Source organism: Mandrillus leucophaeus, unplaced genomic scaffold (assembly GCF_000951045.1).
Source record: "Mandrillus leucophaeus isolate KB7577 unplaced genomic scaffold, Mleu.le_1.0 Scaffold456, whole genome shotgun sequence".
In the NCBI taxonomy this organism is placed as follows: domain Eukaryota; kingdom Metazoa; phylum Chordata; class Mammalia; order Primates; family Cercopithecidae; genus Mandrillus; species Mandrillus leucophaeus.
The window spans coordinates 796,840-802,742 of record NW_012104876.1 but is presented as its reverse complement, the minus strand read 5'-3'; positions in this window follow the sequence as shown (position 1 = coordinate 802,742).

Sequence of the window (5,903 nt, the reverse complement as noted above, 5' to 3'; positions counted from 1 at the left end):
GTGGCTCACGCCTGTAATCCCAGCACTTTGGGAGGCCGAGGCGGCGGGTCACGAGGTCAGGAGATCGATACCAGCCTGACCAACATGGTGAAACCTCGTCTCTACTTAAAAATACAAAAAGTAGCCGGGCTTGGTGGCAGACGCCTGTAATCCCAGCTACTCGGGAGCCGAGGCAGAAGAATCGCTTGAACCCGGGAGGCGGAGGTTGCAGTGAGCCAAGATAGCGCCACTGCACTCCAGCCTGGGCGACAAGTGAGACTCCGTCTCAAAAAAGAAAAGAAAACATAGTTCTAATTACTGCATGGGTGATTGAAATCATAATATTTAGGGCCCACTGCGTTGAATAAAACATTACTAAAACCAATTTCACCTGCTTCTTTTAATTTTTTTTAATGTGGCTACTTGGAAATGTAAAATTATGTAGTATGTGATCTACATTATATTTCTATTGGATAACGCTAGTCTTGGGAAGGAGGATGGAAGGGCAAAAGACTAAAGAAAACGAAGGCGGAGGCGGAGTCCTGCTCTATGCTATTGGAAGAAAGTCGTCTTTCTCATAGCGGCGGGGACCTTATTTTACGACCTGTGTAAGAATCCTGTCTTACCTTTTGCTCCTTGTGGTGTACTATAATGCAAAGTGCTTGCATGTGGAACAAGAGAGTATTGTAGGTATGATAGGATACAGATACTAGAAAAGCTTGTTATTTTTCCCTTTTGTGTCTCAAGAGTTTTGGAGAACAAGAGGTCACTTGTTTACGCTGAGTCGTGTGCGCCTTGCCAAGTGCCTTTCTGTCCAAGTTCCCTCGCTCTGAGAGGTCTGCGTCTCCTGGTGATTGGCAGGCGGCGATTCAAGACAGAACAAAGGCATCGTGCTGGCGGTGAGCCAAGGCGAGTAGAAATGTAGCAAGTTAACTCTTGGACTAGAGACGTTGAAAAAGTTGTAGGAGAAATGAAAGGAAATGTGCGAATGATGAAAAATAAGGGAGTTGTGAGAGTGAAAAGGTTGAACTTAATCAAAAGAATTAGAGAAGCTCATGTAAAGATTTGCAGGGCAGAATAGCATCATTGCCAGGGCACAGCCTTTGTGAAGAGGAATGGGAAAAGGGAGCTAGGAAGCGTGAGAGTGGTCACGGTTGGAAGTAACCAGAGCTTGGATAAAAAGTGTGTGTTTCACCGCTGCATTAGTATGGCTCTCTGGTCTGCCTTTGGTTGAAAACATGTGCATAATAAAAAAACAGGACAGTCTCCCAGGCCTAGTCCTGGAGCATGGATACCAGCTCCTCCAGGCACCAAAGAACCAAACCCTAGGAGGGCCCGTCGCTCCACGGGAAGGTGTGACCTTTACATCCCTGCCTCCCGGGTCACCTCCAGGACGTAGACCCCGCCTGTAAGGGACCCTGGTCAGACTCTTAACAGTGCCACTGAGGTCTTCCATTAAGGCTCCCTGCAGGGACGGCCTATGTATGCCTATGTCAACCTCAAGAAGTAAAGCATCACCAAAGTCTACAAGACGCAGCTCTCCTGATGCCACCAGTGTGTAGTTGTCGCCAGCTCCAGCCACCTGCTGGGCACCAAGCTGGTCCTGGAGATAAGCCAAGACACCATCCACGTAAACAGCACACCCACCACAGGCTACTCAACTGATGTGGGCAACATGACTTCCTTCCAGAAGCCTATTAACCCATTCCAGCATATTCTGTGTATTTTAGAGGCTCTAGGAGTTGGTCAGCCGGCCCATCCAAACCATGTTTATCTTCTGCCTTCTTAAAACCCTGCAAGATGTATGAGGCCCCAGAGCAGCCAAAGCATCCACCAGGCAGGCCTGGTTTTCCCCAACAACAAAGCTTGTGAGACGGCAAGGACGGGTACCAGCCTCCCTGCCTGCCACCTCTGGCCAGCCCTGTATACTTTCTCATGTTGTATGCAAATAGCAACAGCTGTATTTCTTTCTTTCCAACATGTGTGCCTTTTGTTTCTTTTTCTTGCCTTGCTGGTAGGATTTCCAATATGATGTTAAGTAGAAGTGGTGAGGGTGGAGTTCTTTGGGGAAAACCATTTCAGTCTTTCACCATTAAGTGAGATTAACATATTTTTATAGATGCCCTTTATTGGGTGAAGGAAGTTGCCTTCTGAGTTTGCTGAAAGTGTTCATCATATTGAATTTTATCAAATTTTTTGCACCAATTGCTATGATCTTCTTTTATTCTTAAGACTATCAATGTGATGGATTACGCTGATTTTTCTGTTTATTTGTTTGAGACAGAGTTTTGCTCTGTGGCCCAGGCTGGAGTGCAGTGGCGTGATCTCGGCTCACTGCAACCTCTGCCTCCTGGGTTCAAGCGATTCTCCTTCCTCAGCCTCCTTAGTAGCTGGGATTGCAGGTGTGCACCACGACGCCCAGCTAATTTTTTGTATGTTTAGTAGAGATGGGGTTTCACCATATTGGTCAGGCAGTCTTGAACCCCTGACCTCAAGTGATCCACCTGCCTCAGCCTCCCAAAGTGCTGGGATTACAGGCGTGAGCCACTGTACTCGGCCTACCTTGATTTTCAAGTACCAAATCAGCCTTGTGTCTCTAGAATAAACCCTACTTGGTTGGTTGTTGTGTTAAAAATAAAAATGAAAAAGTGGCCGGGCGTGGTGGCTCACGCCTGTAATCCCAGCACTTTGGGAGGCCGAGGTGGGTGGATCACCTGAGGTCAGGAGTTCGAGACCAGCCTGACCAACATGTAGAAAACCCATCTCTACTAAAAATACAAAATTAGCCGGGTGTGGTGGTACAGACACTTAGGGTTCTGGAGCAAGGCCGTGCCATCTAGAAGCACAAAGCTATATACCATTTGAAAGGAGTTCCTGGTTTGCTCCTGGACCCTGGAAGAGATTGACCACTTGCTCTTCAGTTTTTTTTTTGTTTTTTTTTTTTTTTGAACTGGAGTCTCGCTCTGTCACCCAGGCTGGAGTGCAATGGCGCGATTTCGGCTCACTGCAACTTGCACCTCCTGGGTTCCAGCGATTCTCCTACCTCAGCCTCCTGAGTAGCTGAGATTACAGGCATGGGCCACCACACCCGGGTAATTTTTAGTAGAGACGGGGTTTCGCCATGTTGACCAGGCTGGTCTCAAACTGCTGATTTCAGGTGATCCACCTGCCTCAGCCTCCCAGAGTGCTGGGATTACAGGCGTGAGCCACTGCGCCCGACCAAATAAAAATTTTTTTTTTTTTTTTTGAGACGGAGTCTCGCTCTGTCGCCCAGGCTGGAGTGCAGTGACCGGATCTCAGCTCACTGCAAGCTCCGCCTCCCGGGTTTACGCCATTCTCCTGCCTCAGCCTCCCGAGTAGCTGGGACTACAGGCGCCCGCCACCTCGCCTGGCTAGTTTTTTGTATTTTTTAGTAGAGACGGGGTTTCACCGTATTAGCCAAGATGGTCTAGATCTCCTGACCTCGTGATCCGCCCGTTTTGGCCTCCCAAAGTGCTGGGATTACAGGCTTGAGCCACTGCGCCCGGCCCCAAATAAAAATTTTTAAAAAGAGAGTAAGTGTAGATGACAAAGATCATAATGCCCTCTCCCTCTTGTTATGTAGCAGTAGAAATTGCAAAGTTCTTTCCTAGTCATTTTATGTAATCCTCCCAGTGCTCATGTCAGGTAGGCAAGTTAGTTATTAATCTCTTTGTTTTATGTGAGGTAACTGAAGAGAAGTTAATTTGCTTGTCCAACATCACATAGCTAATAGATGACCAAGCTGAGGCTAGAAAGCAGGTCTTCTGGCTGGGTGCAGTGGCTCACGCCTGTAATCTCAGAACTTTGGAAGGCCGAGGAGGGCAGATCACGAGGTCAGGAGTTCGAGACCAGCCTGGCCAACATGGTGAAACCCCGTCTCTACTAAAAATACAAAAATTAGTTGGGCATAGTGGCACACACCTGTAGTTCCAGCTACTCAGGAGGCTGAGGCAGGAGAATTGCTTGAACCCGGGAGGCAGAGGTTGCAGTGAGCCAAGATCACATGATTGCACTTCAGCTCTGGGCAACAGAGCAAGACTCCAACTCCGAAAAAAAAGAAAGAGAGAGAGAGAGAGAGAAAGGTCTTCTTATATCTAATATAGTTCTTGAATATAATTGTGTTTGGAGTTGGTTCTTTCTCGTGGGTTCGTGGTCTTGCTGACCTTCACAGTGAGTGTTACAGCTATTTATTTATTTATTTATTTATTTATTTATTTATTTATTTATTTTGGAGATGGAGTCTTGCTCTGTCGCCCAGGCTGGAGTGCAGTGGCACGATCTCAGCTCACTGCAAGCTCCGCCTCCCAGGTTCACGCCTTCAGCTTCACAAGCAGCTGCAATTATAGGTGCCCACCACCATGCCAGGCTAATTTTTTTGTATATTTAGTAGAGATGGGGTTTTCACCATGTTAGCCAGGCAGAGATGGGGTTTCACTGTGGTCTCGATCTCCTGACCTCGTGATCCGCCTGCCTCAGCCTCCCAAAGTGCTGGGATTAAAGGCGTGAGCCACCGCACCCGGCCGTGGTACAGCTCTTAAAAGTGGCACGGACCCAAAGGGTGAGCAGCAGCAAGATCTACTGTGAAGAGCAAAACCCAAGCAGGTTGCCACCGCCAGCTAGAATGGCCAGCTTTTATTCCCTCATTTGTCCCTGCCCATGTCCTGCTGATTGGTCCATTTTACAGAGTGCTGATTGGTCTGTTTTACAGACCACTGATTGGTCCATTTTACAAACCTCTAGGTAGCTACAGAGTGCTGATCAGTGCATTTTTACAGAGCACTGATTGGTGCATTTTACAAACCTCTAGCTGGCTACAGAGTACTGATTGGTGCGTTTTTGCAGAGCACTGATTGGTGCATTTCATAAACCTCCAGCTAGCCACAGAGTGCTGACTGGTGCATTTTACAATCCCCTTGTAAGACAGAAAAGTTCTCCAAGTCCCTACTCCACTCAGGAAGTCCAGCTGGCTTCACCTCTCAGTAATGATATTAAAAGGAAGTATAAAGTATTTGGTAGTTTTTAAAACTCCTTTTATGATGTAATATAGCTGTTAATTTTCCAGCTATGTTCCTTAAGAATGTTTCAGAAACAAACAAAAGATTGAGTGAAGGCTGGGTGCAGTGGCTCATGCCTGTAATCCCAGCACTTTGGGAGGCTGAGGCAGGCAGATCACTTGAGATCACGAGTTCGAGACCAGCCCGATCAACATGGTGAAACCTCGTCTGTACTAAAAATGCAAAAATTAGCCGGGCATAGGGGCACATGCTTGTAATCCCAGCTACTAGGGAGGCTGAGGCAGGAGAATCGCTTGAACTCAGGAGGTGGAGGTTGCAGTGAGCCAAGATCATGCTACTGCACTCCAGCTTGGGCAACAGAGCAAGACTCAGTCTCCAAAAAAAAACCTTGAGTGAACTGTACGCATGTCAAGTTAGGCATTAGCTTTGACAATAGTGCCTAGAGAGAGTTAACTGGGAAATCTGTGATACGTAGTGTCACTCAGACAATTTCTCAAAAGAGAGAAAAGCAAATAATGGCGCTTTACAAACCAGGTGCTTCAGGCCACATTAAAGAAAATTTCTGGCCGGGCGCGGGGGCTCACGCTCGTAATCCCAGCACTTTGGGAGGCAGAGGCGGGCGGATCACAAGGTCAGGAGACCATGGTGAAACCCCGTCTCTACTAAAAATGCAAAAAATTAGCCGGGCGTGGTGGTGGGCGTCTGTAAGGAGAGGCTGAGCCAGGAGAATGATGTGAATCTGGGAGGCGTGGAACTTGCAGTGAGCCGAGATCGCATCACTGCACTCCAGCCTGGGCGACAGAGTGAGACTCTGTCTCAAAAAAAAAAAGAAAAAGAAAAAGGAAATTTTCTAAATCAGACTATTGGCCAGGCGCGGTGGCTCACGCC